The sequence below is a fragment of the Mycetomoellerius zeteki genome, unplaced genomic scaffold (assembly GCF_001594055.1).
Source record: "Mycetomoellerius zeteki isolate Tzet28-1 unplaced genomic scaffold, Tzet1.0 scaffold35, whole genome shotgun sequence".
In the NCBI taxonomy this organism is placed as follows: domain Eukaryota; kingdom Metazoa; phylum Arthropoda; class Insecta; order Hymenoptera; family Formicidae; genus Mycetomoellerius; species Mycetomoellerius zeteki.
This window is the reverse complement of record NW_017257338.1, coordinates 3605960-3629392: the sequence shown is the minus strand read 5'-3', so window position 1 is coordinate 3629392 and position 23433 is coordinate 3605960. Positions and strand designations below refer to the sequence as shown.

The 23433-nt window shown below is 31.8% G+C and overlaps 1 protein-coding gene across 1 annotated transcript in view; it reads left to right on the top strand.

The window, feature by feature from the left end:
- LOC108725661 (dipeptidase 1) overlaps window positions 1-23433 on the top strand; it is a 109643-nt gene that overhangs the window by 19619 nt on the left and 66591 nt on the right. The gene's annotated exons all lie outside the window — the stretch shown is intronic.

Below are 23433 nucleotides of genomic sequence, written 5' to 3'. Positions count from 1 at the left end.
AATTGAAATGCTCTGCAATTACGAGGCTCGCGGGAAGTATCACCTGTCGCGTGACGCAATTTCTTCGTGGCTTATTATTATCGCTCTCTCTTACTATTCGTGGGACGGCTAACGAGCTGGTCCCGTATCGATTTTACGCGAGATTTTGTCGTGTGTCCCTACAATCCATCGGATACGGCGATATACAAAAAGCCAAAGGCCCGACCGGCCGTCGAGAGCCCGGCAAGCTCACTTTTTCAAAGCTGTTACACGAAAACCGGAAACAGTTTGGCTGTATTTTACTGGAATGCCAAATAATGAACGCGCTGCAGTTTTGTGACTAAATGCGCAATGCATTTCAAATGTTGTTAAAACCGAACGGTTGTCCAACGTTTAATTGATTTTTAGAATTAAACGTGGATTCAAACAATCTGTTTTATTCTATTCTTTGGAACGTATTATCCAGTAGACGTATTTTATCGTACCAATTAAACGGTTTATTATAAAAGGCTTCTCTCTCTCTCTATTTATAGATTTAATTTCAAAATTTTATAAATTATAATGGTAAGCAACAAACTGTGAGCTTACACATTTTCATAATAAACGACTCAGTTAATAGCCCTGATAATAATTTAATTTGAAACAATTTAGTATAATAATATACTAAATAATATCTTTTAAATAATAAATGCAATATTTTTTTAAATAACATGTAATTGGTTTAATAATAAAAGCAAGCGTTCGTGACCTTTTTTTAGGCATTTAATTACTCTACTAATATGCTTGAATAGATTAACTGTTTGCTTCTCGTAATTACCTTATTATTATTATTATTATTATACTAGCGTTTGAATTATGAAAAATATCTCTGATTACTGTTGTAATTAATTATAAAAGAATTGAAAACATTTGTATTTAAGTATTTAAGAAATAATTTTGCTAAATCGGAAGCGATTACTGACATATCACATTTCTGTGCAAGCAAATGCGCTTTTGTTGATTAATATCTAGATTGTCGTCTATTCAACTCGATGCTGGTTTGCGATTTTGCGTCCTGTCCATAGCGTAAGTACATCAAACACGATTACATAGCCGATGGGACTTGTAATATGTCGGAGTTACACGCGGTATTTCGGACGGTAATATCGGTGCAATTTGTCTTTGATATACACGAATTTCACTGATAGCGTTACGGTTATTATTTTGCAACTTTATTACCGCCGCATGTGGCTGCTTCTCGTTCCGCTACCAATAATGCTATGTTTATGCAACAAATGATGGTTTCGACATTTTACTGTCAAACACGCACTTACATATATCACACATACGATATTTAACGCTCGATCGTAGATCGTAGTACATTCAACAGATCTGATCCGTATTCATTGCATTTCATTTACATTGATATTTTAACGCACATTTTATTCTTGTATTTAAAGATATTATGCAAGAAAAAATTCATACATATATAGTTATTGATTTTATATTTATTTTTCATTTTAATGTAATGTATAATATAGTATATATCAGTATTATAATTACATTATTTTCATATTATTATAATATAATTATATAATATTAATATAATATTATATTATTATTATATAATTATAATTTATAATATTTTTTTGAAAAATAAAACACAAATATTTTTTGTTACGGGATAATTAAAATAAATTTTCTTCTGTTCCGTTGAAGATAATGATTATTTATTAATAATTTTTAAGAGATCAAAAATTGATTGGATTTAAATAAATATTCTTTTCCGATAATAAAAATGAATCATCCGTGATTAAATAATGGTTAAAGAACGGAAGTTTTAGAATTTCAAAATATAGATATAAAAATTTAACCGAATCTTTAATGCAAAAAACGTCATCGAGTTAATTTACAATTATGACCTAAAATTTAGGCGAATCTACAAATAACGTTCGATGAGTAGGCACTCTAAATTCAAAGCAGTTACCAATGGAAGAAATCAGCGCCGTGGGATTTCAACGAGATTCCCAGATGGCAAGAACGACCCACATTACATCAGCTCCCACGCACTTGAATGCCGAAGAAGTCGTTCATTGCACCGTTGGTAATGCTCTTCCAGCTGTATGTTTCGCGTAATTGCGGAGAATTTCAATGACATATGAGGTGAACGTTCTCTCATGTAAGTCAGCTCGATCTCACCAAATCGTTGTGAATGCGTTTTTCGGCACCTCGATCGCTCTTCTTTTCAACAAAAGCGCCGAACAGTGAAACTTCACTTTGTAATTTTAGAAAATTCTTCAACCATTTTCTCCCATCGAAGAAGAGAATATAAGTTTGATTAATAGTTCTCTAAAATGTTCTTCGCTATCGGAAAGGAGAAAAAGATTCGGAGGAATGCGTTTTTCATTACTAACTGCATTCTATAGCTTAAAAAGAAATAATGGAATTCGGGACTGCAATTTTAAGAGACACGCTGAGATAGATTAAGAGAACTGCTAATCTTTTTAGTTAATGATACGTAATGAAATATAGAACTATATATATATATATATATCTGTTCGTAGAAGTATTCGTGCTATGTAACGCCATGCCGGAACATTCCAAACATTTTATATTTAACAAAGTAAGAATTCTTTTAATACCTTTATAAATCTTTTTATAAATTAATGAACAACTTATGAAGTTGAATAATACATCTGTATAGACAAAAGTTTTCTTTAGATAGTAAATAAATTTCTTGAGGTGTCACAAATTAAATCATGATGAAATTAATATCCGCGACAAACATTAATAATCCCTTAATGAAAACTTGACGCTTTTACGAGCGGACAACGTCATATTACACAATGTCTTCTCTTACGATGTAGTAATTAGTTGAAAATGCATACAGTAGTGCTAGCAGTTGGTTACATTTTACTTAATTGAAGAGTATCTAAATGATGAAAGAGAAACAATTGCAGTTTTCAACCGTGTAAATTCAATTTCTCTTACTTAGTGCTACTTCCGTCGATTAACTTGTCGCTCGACCAAAAAAAGAACGCATTGCGAATTAATTACGCTGCCTGCAGGTGAACGCTATGTCCTCACAGGTTTCACAGTCTCGTTAAAAGGACTCGTACCATGTACTTTTAATCTTGCGCAGTGCGAAATTCTGCAAGAAAAGAACTCGTTCGATGTCGCTTGTATTTTCATACCGCTTGCCTGTGGAACGCTTTGACCTCCTCCGATTCCTTTGTTGTACGAAATCCGATATTGCGCTATTTCAGTTTCGCCTCTGTGTGGAATGAGAGGAACACTTTTCATTTATCGATATTCTTAACCCTTTGTTCCTTGTGGAGTGTTGGGTAATGCCAGAAGTTCTCGCTTCCTTGTGTTACCGTCCTTACAGCAAACGATAATTGAAACTCTTAATCCCGTAGAAGCTTATACCGAAGAGTAAACTATCAATTTTAGCAGTTATTCTATTGTTAAATAATGTATAACCATGTATTACCCCGCCACATGTAATGTTTTTTTAACTTATAGTTGTACATAAAACAAAGAATCATTACAGTCGCAATTTCAGTTCTCTTTTGTTCAATTCTTGTTGTTGCTTTTCCATATCTAGTGATGCTAGCTATATATGTTTATCTGAAATTATGATATTCAATATTTCGTTGATACTGCTATGCAGTCAATATTTTCCAGCATTATGCAATCTTATTGTATTACTTTTCTCTGACACATGTATAATTAAAATAAATTGGAAGAATTAAACAGTAAGTTGGAACAATTAAAGCGTTAAGAAATGCATAAACCCCGTAACTATTTCCTAACAGGCTCGTGGTTTATGTAAATAACGGGTGGTAATGGTAGAAAGAAATTTCATAGGACTGATATTAAACCGACACGAATGTGTTCGTACACTGAAGTTCACGCGGGCGACAGTAATCTCGTGTAATTGCTGAGAATTCCAATAGCGGACAAATATAGACCATTGCCCATGTGTAAACTGAACTACTTTTGTTTAACACTTTTACGTTATTCAAGTCATTGGAATAGCATCGTGCCGGAAACCACCCATTTGCAACGGCATTTATTTGTGAGTATTTTTAAAGCTCCGAGGTAACTTCTAAGAATGTCTTTTGCGTTAACGCGAATTTTTATTTCAGTTCTTAACTTGTCGTGAAGCATTTTATAATTTTCTATACATATTATTATATATTAAAAAATCGAAAACTTGCGTAACTGAATAAACGAGATATATTCGACTCAAATATGACTTTAAATTGAAAAATACGTTTTATTCTCTGTACTTTTTCTCGGCAAATTTAATAAATAAGATATTATCTTCTAGAGAATTTCTTTCCGTGAAATATAATTAAATGTAGACATTGTCTAGTACATTTTTTTGACAAATAAACACATAGAACAAAATTTAATATTTTTGGCAAAACATATATTTAATAGTAATCATGTAATGTTTCCATACTGAGAATAGATATTACATTTGAAATTACTCGGTCATATTGTACGAATAGCTTTTGTATATTTGAATAGCTTGCAGTGGCACCGTTTATTCTACGTAATTGCAAATGACTTCGTCGTTATAAATGCCTAACAGAGGATCACCTATACAAACACTCGCAAAATATACATCTTATTTAATCCGTTGAAATTACACTTTATACTTTTCATTGTAAATAGATCCAATTAGCGATAATTTTTTCTTCTTCCATTATTAAGCACATTAAACACAGAACTGTCGTAATTTAACATAAATTTATCATAAATAATTTCAAAATTTTGCATATTCCATATTTGCTACTTTTGCAAATGATCAAAAATAATATAATAGAAATATTTTTTTTAATAATGGTAGAATATATCTCGTTTGGCTTTAAAAACGAAGAAAATAATAAACAAAAATTCGAGAGAAACAATTACGCAGTTGATTAAGTTACTACTTTAAATATACAGAATAAAAATTTAAAAGCTCTGCGAATATAAATTTAATAATGTAACAGTATAAATGATCAACATTAAATGTAACTTTTCTTGAAGATTCGCAGATTTTAAAATTAACGATGGTCTGAGTAAAGTGACGCAGACTCTATAATGCACTTAATATAATGCACTTTAAAGTAAACACGCGACAGTCTCACGAACCACAGACTGAGGTGGCCATTTCTCACTTTTTCCTCGTTTATGGTAGCTCGTCGCAATTAATGCTAATCTACGCATAGAATAAATGAGAGAAGAAAATTGAGAATAGAACGAGAAGACGACGGGAGCTACATTTGGAGGCTGTGTCTCGTGCAGCTCTTAAATATTCGAGTGCATTTGCTCGTCCGTTGTTCATGCTTCTCTAACCATCAACCAGGGTGGAAATAGCTTTTCCTTCGCTCCGATGTAATATACCCAAATCCACCATCGATCGCACCTTCCTTAAGACCGTCTCGAAATACATATCGTACTGCAGTAGTATCAAGTTTAGTAGTATCGAGCGACTGGCTTAAATTTTCACATTTATAAAGTAAAAGATGTAATATATGAGATATTTCTCGAAGAATTTAATCCTTTTCTCTTTAACTATTATATTAGTACCTTGAGTTTCGCAGATAGCTTGGACAGTGCGTTTTAGAAAAAAATAAATAACTATGCTATATACAGAATATTTCTGCACATGTCGTAAATGCAATTTCTGCATTACATTAAATAGCTGAGGCTACTTAATTTGAATATTTATCATATTGAAAAAGATATATGTCCTCAAACGTGCGCTAAAGTACACTACTCGCCTTTATTTGATGTATAAATAATTTCTTTGTGTGTGTGTGTGTGTGTGTGTGTGTTAGACATCAGACATTTATAGTTCACCCTGTGCAACGTCAAAATTAATTACGCTAATTAATTTTGACATGTACGAGTTCGTAAGATTAAAAAGAACAATGATATACTTTATGCTGCATTAAAGCTTTTATAAACTGTTTCTTATAACAGAAAGCATTATATATGGAAGCACGAGAAAAAGAGAGAGTTAAATGACATAAAAGACGCGGTTTTATTTATTATACCGGCTACTGTAGGGACTTCACCTTTACAAAAGAAACATATACATAACCACTTTCAGCTGTAATTGCCTTCGTGAACTAATTTAATTTAATTTACTGTACTAATTTGACCAACGCGGGCGCGTCATAAACGAATTCTTCATAATTCATCCTTCATAACGTATACGAACAACTATTGCGTTGAATATGAGTTCTACTAGACTTCCTACTTACAACGAATTATAATTAAACAGAATATTCCAGTGTTTCGAGCTCGGCGGCAATATTGTGAGAATTAGAGTAGGATGTAATTCTGCGTCGATTCCTTCTCCTTTCTCCTCTTTCTTCCAATCTGTTATGAGCAACGAGAGAAGAACGCGAGGACGTATAGCCCAAGTAATTTCTCTAACTCCGTCGTCGAATACTAGCAATAAATTTTAACTCCGCGCGGCCAATTGAAAAGCGAGATAAAACGAGAAGCGAAAAACCAGAAGGAAATTATCGTGAAATAGAAAGAAGAAAACAAGACAGAAAAACCATTTTCTTAGTTTGTAAATTTTTAAGACAAGAAAAACACGGAGAGAAAAAGTGTTGAGTTGGATTAATAAAATTGTAGAAGACGCGAAATCGGAGCCTTTATGTTCCTGCATTTATTTACGCGAATCAGTGTATCCGAAGCAACGATTTTTACGCTCTTTCATCACAAGAATTTATTTGTTTAAGCGTGATAATGAGTCGCTTTATTTTCTCGCTCCGCACTAGCTTCACTAGACGTCTATCATAAGGATTACTTTATTTTCAGCACTATTGTTTTTATTAGCGTATAAAGAGTATTACCTTGCAATTAAATAACAAAATTTTATTGCTAAACTTTTCACGCTCAGATATACATACTATATAATCATCGAAGATGATTTTCTAATTGGCATTTTTATAATAATTGCTGGCATTTTAAATTATATACAAAGTTTCCTTGCACACAAGTTTCCTGAAAAGACATTAAAAAGCTATTTCTCGTCTTTGGAACTGTAAAATTGTTTTATTTATTGTAATAAATTTTTTAAAATTGTGTGAATCTTGACTATCTACTATGTATGAATAATTTAACATTATTAACCTATACAAATTGTAAAAATGATACTATATTTTTTATATAAATTACGCCTTAGTTATATTTTTAAATAATATAATATGCAGTTTACAAATTTTCAAAATGTAAATTTTCATAATGCAAACTGTTATAGTATTTTTATATTTTGGTAATTTAATTAAAAACGTATAAGAAAAAAATCTGCTCTGAAGTTTATATATAAATTAAAATTTAATTTTTCGATTGCATAGAAGATCATTTCAGTTATAATTTGAAAATTGTTAGTTAACAATTGAATTTTTTAACAATTTAAAAAAGCTCGTTTTTTAATTGAGCAAAAGCATTGCCATAATATATTACTACATTCATTGTTGTCCTCTTATATAGCGCTAAATTGACTATAACCTATCCTGCTCAAGGACCATATGCAGTTTTGAACGTGATGGTTTATGGTGGGATTTTATGGAACGCGCTGATGTACATGATCAATTTCACCGTCCGGAAAAAAGATGTATTTTCTCAAACGAGAAACGTTGCACCACGGCAAGTGGAAACTCCTTGACATAATGAAAAATAACAGCCGTGCGCGAGCGAGAGCGATACGAAGCTCGCGACGGATGCAAAAAGCGGGAAATTTTTTCCGGTCCCTCTTCCTGACAAGTGCGAGAGGGGAAAACAAGTTCTGGGTGCAAACCAGAAGCGAATGTTTCACTTTTTGCTACGTCGATAAAACGGATGTCGTATCGTAACGTGTGGACTGTCTGGAAATGTTTGACAATTATTTTAATATTTCCGCAAACTTACGTTACTGCAACTTGATTAAGGTTTCTTTTCCATCGATCACAATCGAGCGCAATTGTACCTACATCGAAATATTCAAAAACGTACAATAAGGAAGCGTTAGAAAATTTCATGCACGATATTTTAGCAAAAAATACTTCTATTTTATTCCTTTATATATAATAAATTGTACGATCTTAATTAAAAGCTTAAAATATTATGCGTCTCCTATAAATATTTTATTATTTAATTTATATTTTACGGAGACAAATGCAATGAAAGAAAATAACTTTATTTATTGCTGTGGAAACGACTATGGTTTGTAAATGATAACATAAAGATAATGTAGGGAGCACGTAAATGGCGGCAGCGTTTCAGTCCCGTATGGCACTGAGGCATGAAGAGTGAGAGAGAATGTATATGGCGTGAGTCAAGAAACTTACGTTGTATGTTTTTCTACATTAAATTTATTCTTTTTCCTGTTATATATATATATATATATATATATATATATAATATCACCTATATACTTAAACTTCTCGAATTCGGTGAGGAAAGAAAGCGTTCGATGAGATAAGAGACATTGTACATAGACATAGCGTTGAATAGCAATGAGCGAATAAATGCAAATTATTCCGTGGTCTGTTCGAAAAATTTAATTAGAGAGAACTTCGCGGCAGTCGCGAAAGTACCCGATGAATCTTAAAAAGCGATCCGGGTCTCCGTTGAATTTCATAATTACGAAGTTTCCAAATTTCATTATTATGCGAAGGACAGAGAACTGAAAAAAGGAAAAGAGAGAAGAGGAAGGGGGAGAGAGAGAGAGAGAGAGAGAGAGAGAGAGAAATAGCTTATTTCGTCAATAAGCAGAGTTATATGACAAACGCATCACAGAAATTTTTGCATTATTATGCATCTGCATTAAATTGTACTCTACATGTGTAAAATTACTAGAACATTTTATATATAAAATGTAATTTATATTAGTCTTAAAATGATTTACTAGATATTAAATGATAGAGTTCAATGTAAATACTATATTTATCTGAATGATTATTCTTATAGCAATTATTTCCAATTGTATAATAGTTATTATAGATGTATTTTGGGAATATTTAATTAATAATAAATAATTACACGTATTTGAATTAATAATGACGTTCAGTTATTCAAATAATATTTGAATAACTCTTGCCTAGAATATCATTATCATTTAATTAAATTATTTAGATAAAAATAATTAATAATTAATTAATTAATAGTTTAGCTAATTTTTACATATTGATAGATAAAATTATTTAAAAACAATTATATTATTTTAAAAGTTTTATTAAATAACACTTTTTTCATTTTGAAAATTATGTAAAAATAAATGTTTTAATTTTGTGATTAAATATTAATATAAAAATATAACGTAAATTTAATTCAAACATCTTTTTTAGATTTTAAAAATTATTTGAGCATCATAAAAGAAAAGGAGAACTTACATTTTTCGTTGAGAAGATATCGCACAAAATACAACAGCGCCTTGGCACTTTAAACGTTACGAAACTGTCAAATTCTGAGTTCCAGTAAAAATGAACGACACTTCACCGTATTCTTTTTTGACGCATCGTGATATTTTGGCAAAATAGCGAATCGCTGATCGTGCAATATAAACAGTCGCTTCGCTTGCGGCTTTGGTGAATAGAACTATTGTGGAAAAACTGGAGATATAGTCGAGAGCTATCCGAGGCTCGAGAAAATGCATTGCATCGATCCGTTGTTTATCCGAAGCTGTGACAGTGTTCTCGAGATCTGAACAAAATTTTCAAAGGAATTCCGAATGATCTCATCGAAAGATTCTGCAAAGCTCAGACTTTTGGACAGTCTGATGTGTTTTCGCTGGAAACAATCCACAATTTCTCTCTCTCTCTCTCTCTCTCTCTCTCTCTTCCTCTCTCGCGCGCGCGCACGCTGCGCATGAAACTATCCTCTATATTTCTTCTCACAACTTAGAAAAATATTTCTATATTTTGATGTAGCCAAACCAACGTTTTATAAACTATAAACACGCAAGACATTCCAAATATTAATACTTATTTTAACAATAATTATACAACAATAATAATACAAATAATATTAATATATAATATTAATTATATAAATATTTATGCTTTGTTGCTTCCGAACAGTCTTGAGCAAAATAAAATGTTTTATTCTCTTTTTATTACTACAATTAAGAAAATTAGAAATATAAAAAACTCACAAACACACACTGCTTTTTCTTTCACTCCCACATCATAAAGAACGGGAAAAGAGAAGCAAACAGGAAAAAAAGAATTAGAAATGTCCCAAGGAGCCAATTACAGTGGAAAAGGTCGCGTAATATTATTTTGTACTAAGTCCGAGATTTTTCAGTGTTTTAGGTATATTCTCTTTCGTATGATGTCTGTGTGCTATTATGTCCTGTGTGTACATTTACTTAGCAACAGTAATATTTTTCATGCTGCGAAATATCAGCCGACATTTTCCTCTCGGATTACAACGAATTATTTTATTGAACGCTTTGTTAACGGTAAATAATGATCCGGATGCGCTGTATTTTATCCATGTTTATCGCTCGGGCGCAACAGCACGCGCTTACTCTATGTCCGCCACATTCTCAGAGCATGCATGCACAGGACATATTCAACACGTAGCACGTATCGTGCAGCAGGCGAGGGACCCCCTTCGGAGTATTAAGTCGTCCTAACCGGTGAGGGTAGCACCCCGAGCTAGCGTGAAAAGTAAGCTCACCAACAATAAAATGCTCTCACACGACGTGTAATTTCTTATTAATAATTATTATTACGGCTTTTTCAGGTAAATATGCTCTTTCGGAGTATATTATAGCTACAATAATTTTTTTACTGTTAAAAATTTATTAATAATTTACTCATATCTTGGAATAGTAAAAGAAACAAGTCTAGATATCTTTTAATTCACATTTACTAATCTAAAATATTAGCAAAAATTCATTATTTTATATAAAATTATTTACAATTAAGTATATAAACGTATATCATGTAATTTTATTACGGCGAGTAACAATATAAAAATTTATTGGTCATTTACAAATTCTCTGAATTGTACACTTGAAAGTCCATTGTATAATTAGCCGATAATGGAAACTAAATGTAACCCATTCGCAAAGTGGAAAACAGGTGCAATGAAAAGGCAATTGCGTTCGATAAAAACGAGTAGCTTTTAATGCGGCAGCTGTAATTGCCGGGCAAGGTAAATGAGGGAGTAACACAGCTGCAGGAGACGTCGCATTGCTAATCTGAACGGAATTAGAAGACGTCCGTGGCCAGATACTCTTGCAATTACACCGGGTGAAATAATTCCCTCAAATCAGCGAGTAAACGAGGTATATCGTGCCCGCGCTTATCCTACCCTTATCTTATCGCGCAACGATAAACGAGTAATAACATCAGTAGTTATTCCTTCTTATGCCGAGCTATATCGGTCGTGACCATCTCCATACGTACACCTATACGCGGCCTGTGAAATTTTCCTCTTACTATTATGTGGAAGAATATCTTTCTATTCCGTTCAGAAATTACCTCTGTAGAGAGATTACTGAAGGTACGGAGAAGGAAGTTACCTCTCTAGAATTTAGAAGGAAGGTGTAAATACAAAGTAGTCTTTAACGATAATTCCGTTCTTTTTTTTTTTTAGAAAGACTGCATTTACTTATCTTTATATCTGATCTAAATGTAGGAATCTAAAAATCTTAGAATCCTGAAGCTCTCGGATATTTTCAGAGAGAGAGAGAGAGAGAGAGAGAGATTAGTTTACAAAAGTTTAGTTAAGAAATAAGATATTATAGTACGTAAATCTTGTTGCATTATGTATGAGTCTAAATACGAAAGTATAAAAAAATGTGAAAAAATACTAAAATATCTAATTAATATGTTAAAAGTAATTAATATTTAATATATATTTTATAATTGTCATTTTTTATGAGATTTTAAAAAGTTACATAACTGGAGATCTGTATTTTCAATGATAAGAAATTTATAGGTAATTGCGATATAAATAAATGGCAAATTTTAAGGGAATTATCGAAATCCATATTAAAATTAACGTATAGAACATGGCAAACAAATGACAAACGCAGCAGGGGCTTTAATTTGATTCTTATCAGTCGGTGATATATTACGTAATGGCCGACAATTCGCGCGGGACATTAGTAATTTTCGGTACAGCCTTCTTTGTTTAGTGCACATTGCTCGTACACAAATGCGACCGCGCACAATTGCAACCGTGCAATGCATGAGTCACGTGCGGTCCATTGCGCATTTCCATCACTGCAAAAGCCAGGGTGTAACCCCACAGAGCCGCAACGTTATCGTGTCTGGACCGTGGCGCATTCTCAGCCACAAATTAAGCTAATCAAACAAAATAATAATGGCCGCGCAAAACAGGGTGCTGGAATATCCCGCGGTTGTGCAGAATGTTTTAGCCGCATAAATACAAAGGTGATTATAGTGAACGATAAACATACACTATTGCAGGGGAAATCTGTTCATTGTAGTTCTCGATACCAAAAAATAAAACATAGCGTATAAAATGAACGTTTTATTAATAATCTTCGATAATAAGTAAATTAATGTGAGAGATTTTTAGTAAGCTGAAACCAATGTTCTCTTAATAGAGTGTTATATGTATAGTATTACTTATAAATCTATATATAACTTCAAAAATGTTTTAATATAATATTATCTCTCTGCATCGTATATTAATTCATTTTAAGTTACGATAATATTATATTCCCTCGACCAGAGTTTGAACATCCGTTCGATATTCTACGTAGGATCATGGCGAGAGGGGGAGATGCGATTATATACACTCTATGTACCGTAGAACAGCAAATTCGGTGGTCATTAATTTATTCTGTAACTAGGTATCCGCGAAAACCTATATCCGGAGCCTGATGGATTGTGTATACCCAATGGTGTGCATCCTTCCCTTCGATCTATAGGTTTCCCCTGCTCCACAATTAATGTTTGTTGGTGATAATAACTAACAAAGGTTATACATAACACCAAAATTAGCATTTTAAAATCTATTGATATCACTTTCAAACAATATCAGATTATCTTGAAAAATATTATATAATTAAAATTTTATGATATATAAAAATAAGTTTATTTACTTAAAAAATACTTAACATTATTTTGCTCTCTAGAGAATAAAAGAGAATATTTAGAGAATTTTTTAAATTATATTAAAAAATTTTTCTTAAAAAATAAAAGAAAAAGATAATATTTTCTATTACTCTTATTTACATTTAATTATTATTAATTTTGTAATTCTATTGGGGTAACATTTTTTTTAACTAACTACAGTCTTTTCGAGGATAAGAATATTTAGATGAAAACTTCCCTCTGACTGTTAATTAGTTTGTATCGCTATTTAGTTTATATTGTTATAATAGTTTATAATCGAGATATATAAATTGAACAATAATAGGACGTATAGGTATGTTATGTAAGCGGTGAAAATTTGACGGCAAAATTGTGCATGCGATAGCCTATATCGATGGTGCAAATGTAATTGCACAGCTATCGCAGCCGCAAGATAGGAAACCATAAACATCGCTCGTGCTTCCGCCGAGGCGTCGACCATTTTGGAACCGCAGCAATATAATTTTCCAGGAAACGAAATGGACTATGCATCATGATTGGATAAATATAAAATGTACGTAATTCCAAGCCGCTTTTATTTTGAAATGGAAATAATTTCATAAATAATTCTTAATTTGCACATCGGCATCATCGAATGTTGCGTTTCTCTGATATTTCTGATTAAATACTGATTGCGTAACGTGCCGCGATATAAAATAAATTTGAATGAGATTGTATCGAAGGTTATATCGTATTACATTACTTAAAATGTTTTTCGAGTAAATTAATAAGTTCGTTATGTTCCATTCATCGCGAATAATAATATTATATTTTCCTCTCGCTATTTCACTGATAAAAGAATATTAACATTTAATATTTAAAACGCTGAGTAATACGATATACAGAAGCAAAAAGTGTATTAATAATAACTGTATCTATATAATATTATTTAGATAAACAATATAATTTAACTTTTCGTCATATCGCATTATCATATCATATATGATCCATTATAGTATGACGTCTTAATCTAGATTCGCGAAAAGATATTAACGATTCTGCCATTTTGAAAGAAACTTTACTAGAAAATACACTTGAGATATCTTCGCCTTCCCGTGAAGTTATCAGCCGGAACCAAACGACTCTCTTGAGCAAGCAGCAAATACTTGTAGCTCGCGAAAGTGTTTTTTGAGATCAAACTATGGTCCTTCACGTTTATGATTTAATCGATAAAATGGCAAAAAGTCGACCGATCTCGAGCGTTATAATTAAGTATTAGAAATAGCTTTCTTTTTGATGAAAATTTTAAAACAGTTCTTTTTACATAATTTATATTTTATTATGCCAATTGCACGTATCATTCGTATTGTTATATTATAATTATAACGTATATATGCTCTATTTGTATTCAGATTAATTTACCGAAATTCTCTGATATAATGTGACAGAGTTTCCTTTGACAAGATATGTCATAGCGGTCTTGTGATATAGCTATCGAATCGCACATCACACTATATTACGCTTGACATCCTATAAAACATGTTACACCCCTTATCTACGTGATAGATATCATAATAGTTGTGCATTCCATATTTTTTTATATGAATTAGAATTTTCCGGCTCACGACTTAGAATTCTCAACTCATTCACAACGATTAACTTCATCCTCTTTCAGCCCAGTGATTTGAACCACGCGAGTTTCCGCCGCCGAAAATATAAATCGCAAAGTTATCGAACTTCACGAAACCGCGACTTTTTTTGTTTCATTTTTCATTCTACACTGAGAGTTACGTGGACTCGCACGCTCGATCCGCGCGCGGGCGTCGAACTCGCGGAATGTAGCGGAAGAGCTCATTTTTAACTTTCGCGAATGGTGGAGGAGAATAGAGTATATTTTTGGGCAGGGCAAAGTTTCAGGAATTTCTACTTCGGCAAACTCAATAGGGGCGGAAGTTGTGGAATTGAACTTCGCACTAAAGCTTAAGTCGCGGGTGTTCTCTTTTCGCTAATGCTGCACTTTTGGATACAAAGAAGCAGCAGAATATAGTACCGCAAAACAAAAATTAAACTTCAGTGAAATAGGGATTAAGTTTCGCACTACGTTTGAAACTAATTTCCAATGTAATATGACTTGCTCACCATATCTATAATTTCGTTATATATTATTTTTTATTAATTTAAATATATTATAGTGATTATTATTTCGTATTTTAGTTAATATAAAGTATTTATTGTAATTTATTTGTTATTTTTACACAATATGATGCTTATGAGATAAATCTACATACATATATAGATACACTAAAAGATAAATATATTATTAGAATTCTCAATATTTTCCTCTTAATAGCTTCCGAGAAGCACATATCAAAAAGCTAATGTCCTTTTACATCTACATAATATTATTTATTTCTACTTTTCCATTTGGAAATCGAAGCTTGTAGATTCGCCTGTAGTGAGCAAGCGGAATTCTGAAAATCGAAGCACCCGGAATCGAAAGGAGTAGCGATTTTGCATAGTATTCGCAAGGATTCTGTGATATACAGATAGTCCGTTCGTATGCCTTGCACGTTTGCTCATATTACATATGTATGACGTGCATTTTATCCATGCTGCAGTACACGAGTGTGTATACATGTATATAATGTTGCTGTCACATGATCGAATATTCGATGGTATTCTCGGTGAATCAGGGTCAAAATGAGGAAATATGCGTCAACGGATAGTAATTCAGTCGATATCCGACTGAATAATTTCCGATAAAAATCTGACTAACAAAATATAAACTATCATGTTTACTCAAGAACGGCGATGATAATTTCGAGCAAAATAACATTGACAAACCTTTTTTTTCCTTTCTTCATAAACATCGTATTAGTAATTCATATTTCCGGGTAGCAATTTTAAAGAGTCTTCTTTCTTATATATGAGAAAAAACATCAAACAACAAAAAAATGAGTATATTTGCACAAGTATATTTTCGCATAAGCTCGAAATATTATTTGCAAGATACAGTGTTAGTTCCTTTCTGAAAATTATATTACAGAACCTTGTCTTTGTAGAGTTTCAATTTGATTACACGGTAATTCTTTCAGAAAAGGCGGGTAATACAGAAAAGGAAATTTTATTGGTTATTTATATTAAAAATGTTCTATCTCAGAATTGTCTAATATATTTACATAACATAGAGTTATATGTTAATAAATAAAATAAGTTATTACTATATATGTCAACTCTGTATTAAAATATAAAAAAATGATATAAAGTAATCAATCGTAAAATACACGGAAAAAAAAGATATAAAAATATTTAATTGTGAGCAATATAGAAACATCATCCTAGTTATCTTTATGTGATAGAAATGTGTATGGTTGATATTGATTTACTTTGATGTGTCAACTACATCAATGTAGTTAGGCGCGATCTGGTTATGACAACCAAAACTTGATTGGAGGATTATTTACTATAAGTTATATATCCGTATAGTTGCGTCAATCGTGACATTATAAAACATAATGTTTAATAATAAAAATTAAATTCTTGTTACATCATGCTATAATTAAGTTGTAATTTCAAAAAGCAAAGGCGACTCACCATGCTTATAATTAAAAATATGTATATGTAAAATGTCGTCATTGCTGCAACATAATCTAACCATTGTACTACATCTATGGAATTAAAATTAGGAATTATTTTTTTATTCAGTTTCAAAAGTAAAATGTATTAATATAGGTATATTTTTAGTTAGCTTTAATTTTTAGCAATAAACATATAGAAGGATATATCTAACAAATAGCGTTTCCACCATGCCACAGACAAATCTATTTCTGCGTATCTGCAGCGCTGCAAAATCTGAGCTCGTTGAAATTATATGGCTTTCAATCTCAGCTTTTATTCGTACCGAGTTGTTGATGAAATTTTTCACATTCCCGCGAAGTCAACGCGACAGGAAGTAAATCAAGGGAGAAAACTGCGAGCAAGGTAAGTGCTCCTCCGGACACGCCAGAAATATGGGTTTCTGGTAGCGACGAGAGAGTGGGTGGCTAACGTCCCTCGGGTACATGGACGGCAAGAATTCTTTACGGACACTCCCGATAGGAAACAAGTCGCAGAAACGCGTGAATTCCCACGCGTAACATTGCCCGTATTACATATGTACATACGGCTCTCGGTGTTGGTCTCCCAGTGGAACTACACCCTTGTAAAGGATATTATCCGTGGAATGTTCGTATACGACTCGACATTATAAGTAAAGTAATTTATTATGATTAAATTATTTGTTGTGCAGCGTATCGTTAAAAATCACAAAACAAAAATGACGGTCAAATAAAATTTATTAACTCATAGTTTACAATTTTTTATTGAAAATTTGTTCATCTTATATATGTAGAATTTTCTTTATTAAAATCGCGATTCTTGTTTTCTGTAAGTCATCAGTTTGTCGTAATTTTTCAGAACTGTACTAAAGCCGCAAAATGAGTAACAAATTATTTAATTAATTTTTCAAATATAATACATGAAATTATATTTATTTATTGTGGCGGGAATTACGCTGAAATATGATTTTCTCGGTACTTTTAAAACGATATCTCGAAACTGGACAGATATATACAGCCGCGACATTGTCACAAGTATTACCAAAGATACGAGTATTACCAAAGTTTTGGTCGTTAAACTTCAATCATTCTTCCGAGCGAAATCGGAAGAAGAAGGAAGACTGGTTCTATTCTTTTCACGAGTTTCTCGTATAGTCATCATGACCCCGAGGTACGTACAGTCGCAGTACGTTGATGCTTTAGAGATTTGAAACGACACAATATATAATCGGTAGCTTACACGGTAAAAGAAGTTTCCCGATCTTATTACTTTGTTGATCTTCTTCTTTCTTTCACACGTTCACACGAAGCTCAAGACTACAATTTATCGAATTGGAAGCAGCCGGTTTACCACAATCGACTCACATCCGCTATCTTCCGAACAGAAAACATTCAATCTCTTTTATTTTATATATGTATGTATATATATATATATGTCCGTATATATACTAGATGTTTCAGACCACCCATACCATCCTTTTATCTTCGCAGGATAAGGTCCAATAGAAAAAAGTGTTCAGACAAAAGTTATAGGGCATAAAAAGATCTATTTACTGATCTTATCAGTTTGTCCTTTGGTGGCGTCGTCAAGATCAGATCAAAGTCACATCGATTTTTTTTAAATTGAAATTCCCATTTTTTTATTACATATCCTTGTAGCTTATCTCGGGAGCTTTTCGAAATACTATAACAAAATGTTTTTTCATTAAGTACTTTTTAAGTTATAAGGCTTGAAAGTTACAATACCTTCGGCATTAGCATTACCTCGGTTTTACACTAAAAATAAAAATAAGAGCCACCTTCAAAGTTCTTCACTTTGACAAATGTTATCAACGTCATGGCCTCGAGTAACGTTTAAAAGGTTTTGGCCATCAGTCAAACATCGTAAATGATGCTAAATGCCGAAGATAACTTTCAAGCCTTATAATTCAAAAAGTACTTAATGAAAAAAATGTTTTATTATAGTGTTTTGAAAAGTTCTCGAGATAAGCTGCAAGAATATGCAATAAATAATGGGAGTTTCCATTGAAAAAAAATCGACGTGACCTTGACCCGACCTTAATGACGTTACCCAAGGTCAAACTGATAAGATAAATAAATCTTTTTAAACCCTACAACTTTTGTCCGAATACTTTTTCGATTGGACCTTATATATCCTACAAAGATAAAAGAGTGGTACGGGTGGTCTGAAACACCCGGTATATAAAATAATTCTAATTTAATTAGACACTGAAAAAAAAGATTGGCTGCTGCAGCAAATTAGATGATAAATTATGGCATAGTATTTTTAATTGGTTGTGTTAGCCTATCGAAATCCTATACTGATATTGCGGATAGGCTAACGCAACCAAAAATTGGCTGCTGCAGCCAATTAAAAATACTATGCCATAATTTATCATCTAATTTGCTGCAGCAGCCAATCTTTTTTTTCAGTGTACATTTCAAAAAATTAAATATTATAAATTTATTATGCATTTTACTTATACGCGTTCGTTTTATTTTATTACAAAATTAAACGAATTAAAAAAATATACGCTATTTTTTATACGCGTGCGTATAAATATAGCTGTTCTAAAATACATATTTTTCAATGGATCTGCGAAACAATGTAAGTGATTGTATTATTACAATATTATTATATAAAAATCATATTAAAATAAATGCAGTACACAAAAATCTGCATGAAAATTTCCGACACAAGAAAAATATTTATACGTAACCAACATTTTCCTCTAAATGATGTATTCGCTTAGGTATACAACAATTGCAAAATTAATTTCCAGGTATATGAACTTTCGATTAACTCTGGCGTACCAGAGATTCCTCTATGGTCGCGTTGTAAACCATTATCGCGGTTTAGCTGACCCATGAAGCTATACGAACGCGAACAATATGCTGCTGTGATAATACTGTGAAAATATTTTTATAACGCATGCAGCGCTGTAGACTTGAAATTGAAAGTTATGAATATTAGATATTGCACGTTACTATGACTCATCATGCATTATCTTTATTAAATAGTCTATAAAATAAAAAATCTTTTACATTATATTTATGTAAAAAATTAATTTATATAAAAGATATAAAGATATATTGTGTATATATACATCTAATGCGTAAAAAAAAACTTAAAATATAAAATTAAAGAAAAAAATAAAAATATTGAATATAAGACATGCAATATTCCGTATACCTATCTCTTTTACACATTATTTATTTAATATGTGTGTATATAAACATTATTTTATTTCTATTATGTATACAGATATATTATGGAACTGCAAAATTATTAACGTTGGATAATTAAATTCTGTAACTTGAGATATTGATACTTATCGAAAAAGAAACAGTACCAAAGTATTATTTACATGCTGGCATATTTAATTTCTTGTTACATATCATATCAATATCATATCATATCAATATTTAAAGTTTGTGCATCTATTTTCAGAGATAAATTAAAGTATATATTGTATATTAAACATATCAAAACAAGCAAATCATTTTATTATAAATAAAGTTTATCTCAAATATTTCACATATGTATGTAAATCAATCAAGTGTTAGTATTAATATCAGGACATCTGTCCAAAAGACATCTATCAGCTGTATTATTTCGAAATATTAAAGTGGTCCATAAGGAACTGTAAATTTAGTGATACACCAATATTTGTAAACGAGTTCTCAATATACACTCACGTACAATAGGTTTCTGCAATATACGTGCTGCCTTGTCTCTTCTGATCGATATCTACTACTATTAATCTACGAGAGCAACGATAATCGATCACTATTCGACGGGGTGTAACGATTTATCGTGGGCATTTTTCACCAAACGTTTATTTCAATGTCTAGTGTCCGCATACAACATGCCAACCAATTTTTGCAATTCGAAATGCAATTTTCGCTTATTGTAACAATTTTTATTACTTTTATTATTTCTGATGCTTATTAGAAATTTGATGCACAAAATATAAGAATTTTCGATTCATTTAATGCAAATCAAAGAGCTGAATAATAATTTAAGAACTAATCATGAACTATAAAGAAAGAAAGAAAGAAAAAATCGCAAAAAAATAATAAAAATAATAAGGTCATAATAATTAACAATTAAAACTTTACTTAAAAACAGTAGATTCAAATAAATAAGAGACCCATTGTCTAAGACAAACTTATTTCATTATATAGTGATGTCTTCGCATCTTAACTGGTAATTGCGGTATGTACTGCAGTTGTAGTTTCAGGATAACGCGTCACCTGCATTGCCGCAGTGAGAGCTTCGGCATTGACACTGCCGGTTACTAAAGGAAGATTACTGCGTCGACGATAAAGACGTTCGGATCGTAAATATGCGGGATATGTAGTAAAATTTAACGATTCAAGTTCCCAGCCTCCTCTTGCGCGCACAGATACGTTTATTCGTTGGTACAGCAGACAAATCGGTGGCGGCAAAGGATAACAGATGTTGAAAGTGGCACAATCCCTGATCGCATACACTCACATTTTGAAGTAGAAGCCCCAATAAATCCCTCCTTTACGTCTCACAAAACGACACGTTCCGAGATTAATTTTGTTCCGAGATTAAACCGGCACACGACCGAATTCCCGTTGCGCGAGATATGTGTTGCGAAAAGAACTTGGAGAAGCTGCGATCGAAAGTCGAGTGGCAATTTATTGCAGCTACATACATTTTATTACAGCTATCGTCGAGAGAACAGATCGGAAATGAATAAGTTATCGGATATTGCATAGATTTCCGGAGTTTACCCCGGAGTTTATGATACAGTCTTACGTGCCTACTATAATAATACTTGAACGTAAGCGCAATAACGTTTTTACAACGCGTTTGATTTATAACTGGGTTATTCTAAATTTATTAGATACATAAAACTAAGAAAGAATATGAAATATTTTTGAAATAATAAAAAATATTAATAATGTTACTATAAATATTTTAAAATATTGTAATAAAAAATATATTAAATATTTTAAAATAATTCTGCTTCATATCTTAAAATTAAATCATTTTGTTCACATCCAGGAGGCTTATCTCTCTACAATTCGTAAAAAAAAGAATTTTTTTAAAAAAAGATGGAAAATATTTTTAAAAATCAAAGATGAAGGTAGATGTTTTTGGAAAAGTTGCGACCCAATATAGTACCTGGCAGCATCTCACCGCGATGAACCTTCTAATACAGCCGAACCCCATGGTGCCATTCACCTAAGATCAATAAAGCACCTTGCCTCTCGCCACTCGGTTCCTAGGATGCGAGTTGTGGTCGCATCCTCGAGAGAATTATGTTGAAAATGCTTTGTACGGAGATTCATGGGGTTTAAGCTCTACATAAAACACGTGCTTGACGTTAATTAGAATCTTCCATATTTACACATCGGTCATTCCACATCAAATCGGACACAAAAAAATCAACATTTAAAATTTTTTTGAAAATTTTCACATATCTACATATAAAAAAATGAAACACGTATTTGGGGCAAAAATTTTTTTAAATGTTTTCACGAAGTTACGTTTACCTTTAAGGTAAATTTTCACGAGCTGCTCAAACTGGCTGTTTCAGCGAAAAGGATCACATGGTAAAAATTGACGAATATCATCACTCGTGAAATTGTACCTTTAAGTTTCAAGAATTGACGAAAAACATGACTCGTGTGTATATTCAAATGATTGTACCGCCGAAATGGTAAGTCGTATTTTTAAATGTGTATTTAAAAATAATAAAAAAATAGAACAATTTATAATCTTTAAAATTGATCTCTTGTATTTTTTTCATTCGACTTATCGTTTCGGAGGTACAATCATTTGAATATACACACGAGCCACGTTTTTCATCAATTCTTGAAACTAAAGCCTATTCTATAATGTGCTTTTTGTTTCCTGTTTTTTGCTTTTTGCTATTTTTTGTATCTTGCCTTTTTGCCTCTTATTCCATTTTTCGTTTTCTGTTGCTCGAGGTAAACATTAACGAACTTCAGAAGAAACAGAAAACATATATCAAGAAATAGATATAATTGTCGATCAAAGATAAAACGATCACAAAGAGGAAAAAAGCAAAAGGTAAAAAGCAAGAAACAGGAAACAAAGAGCACATTTTAGAATAGGCTTTAAAGGTAAGCATAACTTCGTGAAAACATTTTTTAATTTTTTTCCGGAAACACGTGTCTCATTTTTTTATATCTAGAATACGTCTGCAAAATTTTAAAAAAGAATCGGAATCTTCGATTTTTTTTATCAAAAAATGTCCGATTTGACGTGGAATGGTCAACATAGCTTCTTTGGCAGCATTTTTAAAAACTTTCTTTCATCATACTCCTATTATTTTATACAATGTTTAATTGATTTATCTTTTTTATACAAAAACAAATAAATTGTTAGTTAAATTGTTTTATGTAATTTTACTTTTAATATAATTACTGCTTAATACATACGTATCTTTTTTATCGTTAAAAATAATGAATTAATAGATTGCTATAAATAATTAATTGTATATTTAATGTAATTATATTTAATATAATTATATTGTACGCGGTAATTATAGTGCCTTTGTGTATCAATTTATCGATCAATAATATGACGATGCAAGATAATGATGAGAAATTAAATAGCAAATAATTAATATCGAGTGAACTATTGCTTGTGTTATTAATTAATAGTATGTTTGACGATAATGCGGTAAAACTTTAATTTATGCGTCATTGACAAGTCACCGACATTTGTGTCCGCCATTACACGTGCTGATAATAGCATATTATCTTTTAACGTTACCTCGATAATCCGACGCATAACCTATCCCCAATTATTTGAGCTA